The sequence below is a fragment of the Aethalodelphis obliquidens genome, unplaced genomic scaffold (assembly GCF_003676395.1).
Source record: "Aethalodelphis obliquidens isolate GAN/ISIS:26980383/991018 unplaced genomic scaffold, ASM367639v1 scaffold41, whole genome shotgun sequence".
Taxonomy (NCBI): domain Eukaryota; kingdom Metazoa; phylum Chordata; class Mammalia; order Artiodactyla; family Delphinidae; genus Aethalodelphis; species Aethalodelphis obliquidens.
Window position 1 is genome coordinate 7,857,752 of NW_020837985.1, and position 11,343 is coordinate 7,869,094.

Consider the following 11,343-nt stretch of genomic DNA (forward strand, 5'->3'; position numbering starts at 1 on the left):
TATATATATACAAAATATATATAAAACTTGGGTTTCATCCCCTGCCAAAATGCAGAGATAAAATAGCTATCACCCCAGAATTATATAGAAAATCAAACAGTTGCTCAAGCGTAAAAGCAAAGTTAAAGATATTTTCAGGCATACAAAGATTAAAGGAAGTTATGACTCACATATGTGCTGAAAGAGCTACAAAATGATAACATTCATCAAGAAGAAAAATGAACATGGCAGGAAGACGTAAGGTGCAAGAAGAAACCGTGAACAGAGAAACTGGTGAAATATGTAAATAACTAATTATGTAGAGTAGAATCTCCACATGTACACACACTAACTTTTTTGTATTTAACTAAAATGATGGAAGTAAAATTTTGGACAGTAATACCATGAAAGATAGGAATGGGCAGTTCTAATGATTTAAAACATGCTGACTTTCTTGTCCTATTTGGAAGATAGAGATATTCAATAAATTTGAGCCTTGTAGGGAAATATAAAGTAATATTAAATAGGTAGGCCACTATTAACAAGTGTGTTAAATATTTAAACATTATTAGAAGTAAAGAGGGACATTGCATATGACAGATCGATTTAAATAGTGTGCTCAATTCTTTACCCCTCCCATTGTCCTCCCATCAGAGGAGTCCTTACCCCTTGAATTGGAGCTAGTTTGTGACATTCTCTGACCAAGAGAATGTTCTGCAAGTGACACTACGCCAACTTTGAGCATTGGCCTTAAGAGGCCTTGTGTGATTCTGGAAGCCTGAGTGCTACGTGAACAAGGGGGGTTAACATACTGGATGATGAGACCTGTGGCCCATCTACATCTGTTGCCACTGCTGGTAGCCACACAGCAACCTGGTGTGTGACTGAGTCCATCCTAGAGCAGCCATCTCCCAATCAGCCCCCCATTCAACCAGGATGCGTGAGCATACCCTGCTGAGATTAGCAGAGCCTGGCCCAGATCAACGAAACTGCCCAGCTGACTCCCAGTCTTGCAAACAGTAATACATACTTATTCTTTTAAGCTATTGAGTTTTTAGCTAGTTTGCTAAATAGCAAATGGATAATGGATATACTATATATAATGATAAACCGTATGCAGGATACACACATACACACACATTCTATGAGTGGAGAGAAAACAGGCAACACAATAAAAACACGCATATAATTGATGCACAGGCATTCCAAAATTTATATTCACATATAAATTAAGACAAGATGTTCACCCTTACCAGTAAATCACAGAGATGCAAATTAAACAACAAAATAAGATACCATTTTATACCCATAAGCTTGGCAAAATTTAAAAATTCTGAAAATACCAAGTGTTCCCAAATGTAGGCAGAAGCAAAAACTTTCATATATTGTTGATGGGATTATACATTGCTACAGTGTATAACTGTAAACAGGTTGGCAACATCTAGAAAAACTGAATATGTGCAGACCCTAAAGAATATGCTTTGCACATCCAATTATAAGTATATCCCTTAATGAAATGTTCACATGTGTTTTCAAGGGAGGGTCATAGAAGGTAGTCACTGAAGTAAAAATTTTGATAGTGTAAATCTAGAACAGTCTACGTGCCCATCAATGGATAAATGGAAAAATGAATATAATCATTCATAGCAGTTAGAAAAACTATAATATATCTATCTTTTCCAATATGAATAGATTTAAAATTTTTAATGTTGAGTAAAAATAAGGAAGTTACAGAGGAATTAATATAATGTATCATTTACATAAATTAGAAAAACAAGCTATTTTATATACTTATGCATTGATCTTATAACAAAATTATGTATATATAGACTGGGAGGTTCCACATAAAATTCATGACAGAGGATGCTTTTGGAGAAAGAAGATAAATTAGAATAGGGAGGGTGACATAAGTGGTTTCAAATTTATTTGTACATTTTCGTATCTTTTTTTTTTTTTTTACAAAAGTAATTGAAACTGGAAGGAAGTATATCATTTGTTAATTTTGGGTGCTTATCATAATATTCATTGTATTTTTATGTATTTTCAACCTTTTAACTTGCAAAAAGATATCCCCCCTCACCCCCATTTACCATATGCCTCACCACTAGTATTATTTGGTCTTAACCACTGAAATCCCTGCGTCTCTTTGAGAAAAACATAAACTGGGTGTGTTCATGAACCATTGTATACTCATGTCTTAAAAATTATCCTGTTGGTAAATGTTGTCCAAAGGTCTCATCCTGACCAAAGAAGACAAGAGTAGAGAATTAAAGGATGTTTTAACAAGTAAATGGGTGCTATCTGGGCAAAAGAAAAACTCCAAATTAGAATGATAGTGATATACATTAGACCTGAAGAAGGGTGAAGCCATAGCTGCAGTTCTCTTGATCTGCTGGGAAGAAATGGCTCCACTGGCAGTGGAACCAAGCAAGTCAGGCTAGAAGCTCTCCACTCTGCCTCTCCACGTGCCAGGCAGAGGGAGGACTTTCCAAATATGGAAACCATGTTGTAGCAGTCGGGGTTCAAGTGCAGCCTACAAAATAACTTCAGTGATTTTGATTAGAAAGAGATGTGATGCAGAGAATTACTGCTTACAGAAGTGTCACTGGTGCTAGAGGAGCCAGCTTTAGGCTGGATCTCCAGAGCAGCTCTCAGAAGAAATACTGCAGAAGTGGCCTGATGAGGGAACAATTACGTTGGCTTCCCCCAAAAGCAGAACTGGAGAGAGTTCACTTGGAAGGTTATCCCAGAAAGCCAGGATGAGGGACCGAGGGGAGTGAAACAGGGAAGAGGGGAAAGCCAGTAGAGTGTGCGCTGATGGGCAGGTTACCACTGTGGGCACCTGGGTATTCCTCTGGGGACTCTGAAAGGAACCAGGTAGAATGTACCTCAGTATGATCCCTCTGGGGCATTTATGTGTGGCATCTGTTCCCTGTTGGTTGAGGGCTGGCCCTGGGGGTGTTAACACCTTAGAACTTGTGGGTTGCATCTCTAAGGGCTGAACAACTTTCCATGACTTTGGAGAAAGCACCAATGCAGAGAAACAGAGAGATACCCTTGCGGGGCTTGAGATGGGATGTGGGCAGTTTGCACAGCTACACTAAAAACCAGATGGGCTGAGGGGGGATATAGCATGGGGCAAAAAAGTGTCTGCTACTTTGGGGATTCAGTAGTTCTTCCCAACAACTGGTTCCAAACTCACACTATGGCCCTGATCTGGGGGTCGATAAGATGCTGCTGCAACTGTTGCCTCAGAGCTATGCCATTCCCTCTATATCAACTCCAGCAAAATGATAGCTTGTCCACTGCCTCCTTGCTTTCCCATTGACTCAGTTATGAACTCATGTCCTACATGAACAAAACCAGTAGGGGGGCCCTGAACTGCCTCCAGAATCCTAACTGCAAGGGAGTCTGGGAAATGTGGTTTTCAGATTTTCAGCCTCTGTATTAACAGGATAGACCTTGGGAGTTTGACACAGATGTTGAGCCAGCTGGAGTTACTGTATCTGCCCCATATATCTGACCCAATGAAGCTCCCTTCCAGTTCCCTTGCTTGGTGATTTTGGTTGGACAGTGTCTTCCCTTGAAGCTGTCCCTACGCACTTCCAGGCTCTTTTTCTCTGCATTCAGCTCGGTGAAATAGGGAGAAATCATCATCTTTCAGGGACGACATCAGTAAACTGCTCAACACTCTCAGAGCCCTCCCTGATTTGTCCTCTCAGCTCATATCACAGTTGCAATTATACAATTATTTAAAAAAATACTAATTTACTATCTGTCTCTCTGCTAGACCAGAGGTCTGTGGGGCAGGAACCACATCCCTGCTGTTCACTGTTGTTCCCAGCACCTACTATTTCCTTGGCACTGATACGCAGGGATTGAATACATATTATTTGAATATATGAATGGAAAAAATGGGCATTAAGGGTTATACTTCCTTTATCTGTACGTGGATGCTTCATCTGTGTATAAGGAATAAAACAACCTACATTCAACATTGCTTTTCAAAATAAGGACAGTAGGAGAAGGGTCTGGTCTAAAGTGACTGAATTATTCCACTGAGGGAATGTGATATTTTTGCCTCCTGCTGTTAACTAAGGGCTGCTATTTCCAGTCCTGGGCTGGAACAGACATTAGTGAGCCAGGCAGGAGGTCACAGACAGTATTTGAGAAGAAAAGGCAGCATGATAATTCCCCACTCTGATCGGTCTGCGGAATCTAAAAGCAATATATTTTGTGATACAAGAAAATTTCAGGGAAGAAGGAATGTTCTTGCCTAGGAGAACTTGTTGAAGGAAAATTTCAAAATAACTGGATTTAAAAGAAAAAATATGATCTTTGAGATGGGTAGATTTGTAAACTAGACTCTCTCTAGGGTCCGCTCTTAACTTAGATAACTCACTGAATAGCTTCAGTACTGGAGTGGAGGCCAATGTTATGTAATACTAGCTAACATTATTTGAGCTATTTCATGTTTCAGGAAATATTTTAGATAGAGTCTCTCTTCTAATCCTTGGAATAAGGCTATGTGGTAGGTATCGTTATTATCCTCATTTTACAGAGAAGAACACTGGGGCTTGGAGAGGTTAATAAGCTGCCCACAAGCAAATAGTTAACAAGTGAGGATTTCTAATTCAGGCCTGACTGACTCATAGCGCATGCTCTTAACCACTGCGTAGTAGGGAATAGAGATCCAGGCTGCAGGGACAGCAGAGCTGGGTACACATTTAGGGCTTTCCCTTTTCTTACTGGCTGCATGATTAAAAATGACTGAGCCTCAATTCCCTCAGCAGTAGACTGTAGATAACACATTCCTTGCAAAGTGGTTTTGAGAATTGGAGACCATAAGTGTAGGGGTTTAATCCATAGCGTCACTTCTTTGTGACACCACTAGGTTAGACAGTGGAAGTTCCTGGGATCTGGGGTGGGAGGTTGTTGAAGAGGCTCTAGGCAGAGAACATCCACCTGTCTGCTGATGCCCAAGAAGCAGGCTGTGAGCTTCTTACCTTTCACATACTCTTTCTTCCCCAACATTTGCAAAGAGGAGGTCATGAATTTGGCGCTTGGTGCTAATTTCAAGGTGCTGCCTGAGCCTTCATGAAAAGTGCTGCACTCAGAAGTATTTTTTTCTTATACCCATGAAACTCTCACCACAATCAAGATAATGAACATATTCATCATCCCTAAGAGTTTCCATATACCCCTCTGTAATCCCTCCTTCCAGCCCCTCCCTCATGTCCCCAGGCAACCACTAATATCCTTTTGGTCACTGCAGATTAGTTTTTATATTCTAGAATTTTATATGGGTGGAATAATACAGTAGGTACTACTTTTTCCCAGCTTTTTCATTTAGCATAAATGATTTTGAGATTCATCTGTGTTGTTGCTTGTATGATATCAATAGTTTATTCCTTTGAACTGCTGGTTAGTATTTCTTTGTATGGATGTACCAAAGATTTTCTTTTTTACATCTTTATTGAAGTATAATTGCTTTATACTAACAATGTTGTGTTAGTTGCTGCTGTATAACAAAGTGAATCGGCTATATGTATGCATATATCCCCATATCCCCTCCTTGAGCCTCCCTCCCACCCTCCCTATCCCACCCCTCTAGGTGGTCACAAAGCACCGAGCTGATCTCCCTGTGCTATGCTGCTGCTTTGAATGTACCAAAGATTTTCAATCCATTAACCTATTAATGGACTTTTGGGTTGTCTCCATTTTTTGTTGTTGTTGTTGTTGTTATTACAAATAAAGCTGCCAAGAACACTTGTATACATGTCTTTATATGGACATACTTTCATTTCTTTTGGGTAAATAACTAGATGATCGTATGGTAGGTACACATTTAACTTTTTAAAAACTGCCAAAATGTTTGCATCAGGAGTGTTTTAATGCTTTTCTCAATAGGTTTTGTACATTCTTTTTAAGTTTATTCTCAAATATTTATTCTTCTTTGTTGCTTTTATAACAAAATATGTGGTTTTCTCTACCATTTTACATTGTAACTAGTTATTGTTTGTACACATGAAGGCTATTAATTTCTGTAGGTTACTTTTATAACCTTCTACAGTATTGTATTCCTTTACTTGTTTGAGTTAGTTTTATCATTGAGTTATATTACCTGAAAATAGAGACTTTACATATTCTTTATAAATTCTCATGCCTTTAGTTGATTTTCCTTATCAAATTGCATTGGCTACTACTTCCAGTACAATGTTGAATAGTAGAGGAGATAATGAACATGCTTTCCTTGTTCTTGACCTTAGTGGAAAAGCCCCTAGTGTTTTCCCACTAAGGGAGATGTTCAAAAAGTATTCTGCAGTTCTTATTTTCTTAAATGGTTAAGTTGGAAATGCATATTGAATTTTGATGCTTTTCAGGCATCTCTGGAGATAATCACATTTTTCATTTGATCTATTAATTTTTCGGACTATATTAATATAATTCCTATTATGAAATCAACTGTGTTCTTGGCATAAATGCCATTTGGTCATTTGCCTTCATTTATGAAGAATTTTGGGGGCGGGATAGGGACTGGGTATGAGAATTTTTATTGGTTGTTATTTTATTTCAGCACTTTAGAAATTTTATTCCATTGACTTGCGTCTATAATTTCTGTTGAAAAGTCAGTTATCAAACTTGTTGCTATTACTTTGAACGTAAGGTATCTTTTTTTATCTGGATGCTTTTAAGACTTTTCCTTTGATTTTTAGCAGTTTTACTACGATATGCTTAGATGTAGTTTTCTTTATATTTAGCCCATATATGGGTTAAAAATTTCTTTATTCTGTAGCTTGATATCTTCCAGTAGTTTTAGAAACTTTTCAGTCAAATAAATATTTGAAATTTTGCCTTTTCCTCTTTTCATTTTTGGGATTTCAATTACACATATATTAGATGTTTTCAGTATGTCCCAAATGCCTCTTACGATTTTTTCTGTATTTTCTACCATAATTGTGTGTGTGTGTGCGTGTTCTTTAATTTGAATATTTTTAGTGACTCTGAGTCACAAATCTGCACTTTAGCTGCTTCTAATGTGCTATTAAAGACATTTACTGTATCCTCCTTTGTTCTCTTTTAAAAATTTTCTAGAATTCCCATTTGATGCTTTTAAAAAGGGATTTCAATTTTCTGATAATCTATTCCACCTTCCCATCTACTTCCTTGAATAGATAACTTTAATCTTGATGATAGTAAAGTCTACATCTGATAACCCCAATATGCAGATAACCTGGAGATTCACTTATGTCATTTCCGCCCCCTCTTGGTTTTTGTTCACTTTTTTCTACTTCCTGGCGTGCCTGTACATTTTATACGTTTTTGATTGAATGTCTAAAAAAATGTAGAGGCTCTTGGTGAAGTGGTCTTTCTCCAGATAGGATTTAATTTTCTTTAGGCAGACGAGTATGAACACATCACCTTGGTTCCATGTGAGACTGGGTTTTGGGCTGTTAGGGCTGATCTATTTCAGGTTTGTTCTTCAATTTTAATTGAAATAGAGTTGACATACAATAGTATTATGTTAGTTTCAGGTGTACTACATAATGATTTGACATTTGCATACATTATGAAATGATCATGAGAAGTTTAGTAACCATCTGTTCCATACAGAGTTGTTACAATATTATTGACCATATTTCTTATGCTGAATATTATATACCTGTGACTTATTTATTATATAACAGGATGTTTGTACCTCTTAATTCCCTACACATATTTCACCCATTCCCCCTGACAACCACCCATTTATTCTTTGTACCTGTGAGTCTGTTTTTGTTTTGTTTTGTTTTTTAGGTTCCACATATAAGTGAGATCATGAGTTGTTTTCTCTGATTTATTTCACTTAGCATAATACCCTCTAGATCCATCCATGTTGTTAGCAATGGGAAGATATTTTTAATGGCTGAGTAGTATTTCATTGTCTGTAGATACCACATCTTCTTTATCCATTCGTCTATTGATGGACACTTAGGTTGCTTCCGTATCTTGGCTATTGTAAATAATTGGCTATTGTAAATTATTGTAAATAATGCTGTGGTGAACGTTGGAGTGCATGTATCTTTTCAAATTAGTGTTTTTGTTTTCTTTGGGTAAATAGCCAGTAGTGAAATTTCTGGATCATATGGCAGTTCTATTTTTAATTTTTTGAGGAACCTCCATACTGTCTACCGTAGTGGCTGCACCAGTTTACATTCCCACCATCAGTGCGCGAGGGTTCCCTTTTCTCCACACCCTCTCCAGCATTTATTGTTTCTAGATTTTTTGATGTGGCCATTCTGACTGGTGTGAGATGATATCTCATTGTAGTTTTGATTTGCATTTCTCTAATTATTAGTGATGTTGAACATCTTTTCATGTGAATTGCTTTGATTTTTGAATCAAGTACAGTGTAAACCCTCAAATTCTCTGTACTAATCATTGCTACTGTTAGGCAGTGAATACAAAAGACGTTACATAGTCAAAACTACTGAATCTTGGTGCCTTTGAATTCCCTCCTGCATCATTGCTCTATGAAGCCCAGTTCATAGCACCTATCATAACACCTCACGCACAGTAGATGCTTAGAAATGCTCGATTAACCATCCAAAAGGATGCAGTTATACCCCTTTATTTTGCAGGGATGTCCAGAAATTAACTTTTTCAGTCGTCTGGGGGTATCACTTTTTTTTCCTTTTTCTGAAATTCTCTCATGTCCAGAGACCTCTATCAGAGCACTGGCATGAGGCCTTTGATTTTTAATTACATGTGTTTAGTCAGAGAGCCGAGGAGGGGGAAGAAATAGCAGAAGCTATTGTTCTTGGCTATCCAGGGTCACAGTGGCACCTTTGTAAGCCTGAGAACTCAATTCCATCAGTGCATCCAGGTGGAACCAGTCGCAGGGCCTGCTGCCTGCCACCTGAACTGCCAAGGGCCTGATGAATGGACTGACATCCCAAATTAATAAATTCCTCTGTGATATTTACATGACTTGAGCACCGGAACAGCGAGTGTTCATAGAACACTTCCTCTAGGGAGAAATGTCACCTACAGAGAGCAAACCACTGATCTGAAGGATGTTTAGGGAGCACAGAATTGTACATAGAGAGGTTCTTTATAAAGGCGATGTGCACTGGGGCATTGGAAAATGTATTTCCTTTCCTGATTTAGAGACATTTTTGTTCATTTATTTATTCATTCCATATCTCTTGAACCTGCCCTGTGTTGGGAACTGGCAATACCGGAATGAATATATTTCCATCTCTGTTCTTAAGAGCGTTTCAGTTTAGTGGAGAAGATGGAGAAAGAGAAAACTAGCACATTCGGATCACCTTTATCCTAAGATGCTATTGACCTTAAGCTGCACTGTTAACTGAGTTATAGTTTATGAGGACAAAAGAAATACTATACAGTAAGTCCCCTACATACGAACAAGTTCCTTTCCAAGAGTGCGTTCATAAGTCTAATTTGTTCGTAAGTCCAACAAAGTTAGCCTAGGTACCCAACTAACACAATCGGCTACACTGTACCAGCTACATCACCACTGCTTTTATGCTCGATTCCGGACATCCTGGGCTTGAAATAAAGATACTATACTACTGTACTCTATACAGTACTGTACCGTAAAGTACACAAAAGCACAACCACTTGTAGAGGATGCATGCACGTGACAGTGTACACCAGATACGTGAACTAACTTACGTGATTGGACATGAGAATGCATGATCGCATCTTGGAAAGTTCGCAACTTGGAAGGTTTGTGTATAGGGGACTTACTGAAATGTACAAGTGGTTTTAAGACACATCTCAACTTCACAAATATTTCAGTATGGAAGAATATGTGCATCTTACTTTTGAGGACATGGGGTTCTTACCTTAGCATGTGACATGTGCTGAGATGGAAGTATGAACCCCATTCAGGAAGACAGGAGGGGACCCCGCCCTAGAAAGGTGCCCCCCATTAACACCTGGGGTGATACCATAGGGTGACCATTGACATTTGTGCTTCGATGATCTCTCTCTAAAGACCTGGGACTCTCCTCGGGAAGCAGAGCATTCTCTCTGAGGACAATGCTGGGGGGACACAGACAAACACTTCCCCTCTGGGGCCTCTTTCTAACATCCAGAATCTAACTTCAGAAACAGGCCAGGGCATAATTTAAAAGGTCACCTCAGCTTGTTGCAAGGCAGAGCAGGCAGCTCTCTCTGTGTAAGTATTGGAATCTCTGCCTTGACACTAGCTCTGGGAACTTGAGCAAATAAAAGGACGAAGATGGCTACCCCCGAGGTCTGCTGGGACAGCGTATGACAGAAGTGTGCAGTGCGTTGTGTGTACTTTAAGCCTCAATAAATGGTTTTCCTGTGACCTCCCTATGCTGTGTTCTTCTCACTGGGCTGGGTTCTCTTATTAGTTTTTTGCAGATAAGCCGCCAGAAGATCCTCCTCCCTCTGCTTGGAGTTACTTGCAGTGCTTTGGAAGCAGGACATGGATCCCGGTGAAATACACCGTGCTGAAAACACTCTGGTCAAGTCTGGCCCTCGACACTACCCTCCACATTCCAACAGCCACGTTGGCTCACCAGGAAGAGAAGCTGGAGGTGTTTCGACTGACTCAGTGCTGAAATCAGGCTAGCAGAGACAGTGATTAGAGAGAGAGCCCCTTTCTTTGGTGCTCTTGGGAGCACAGCAGCTGTGCTCACTAAGAAAGGTAGAAATCAAAGAATCTTAGAATCCTCGGGGTGGAAGGGACATTAAGGAGCCTCAGTTCAGACCTCCATTCCGTGAAGGAAGTTGGCCAGAAAGTTGCCAGCTGTTTGGATGAGAACTCCCTGCTCATAAAGGCAGCCCAGTCCACGGCTTGGTTGGGTCCTGATTAGAATCTCTCAAGGCTGCACTTAACATTCCTTTCTGGAGCTTGGGGTTCATTTTAGTCAATTCAGGCGCTGTAACAATGTACCATAGACTGGGTGGCTTAATAACAACAGAAATTGATTTCTCACAGTTCTGGAGGCTGGAAGGTCCAATATCAAGGTGCCAGCAGATTCAGTGTCTCATGAGATCCCTCTTCCTGGTTCATAGATGCTGTATTACCGCTATGTCCTCACATGGTGAAAGGGGTGAGGGAGCTCTCTGGGGTCTCTTTTATAAGGGCACTAATCCCATTCATGAGGGCTCCATGCTCATGAACTAATTACCTCCTAAAGGCTCCAACCCCAATACCATACCATTGGGGATTAAGATTATAACATGTGAATTTGGGGGTGGGGCATTGCACGATCCTCTCCCAAGATCATGTGCTTATTGGCTGAATCCAGTTCCTTGAAGTTGTGAGGCTGAAGTCCCTGCTTTCCTGCTGTCTGTCAGCCTGGGGCTGATCTCAGGTCC

At 39.7% G+C, this 11,343-nt stretch overlaps 1 long non-coding RNA gene across 2 annotated transcripts in view; it reads left to right on the forward strand.

Moving 5' to 3' along the window:
- The window catches only part of LOC113633842 (uncharacterized), a 154,308-nt gene extending 143,307 nt beyond the window's left edge, over window positions 1-11,001 (forward strand). For both annotated transcript variants that reach the window (XR_003438373.1, XR_003438375.1), the window contains one exon: window positions 10,371-11,001. This is a non-coding gene — a long non-coding RNA (uncharacterized LOC113633842). The remainder of the gene's footprint in view (window positions 1-10,370) is intronic.
- Window positions 11,002-11,343: the final 342 nt, after the last annotated feature.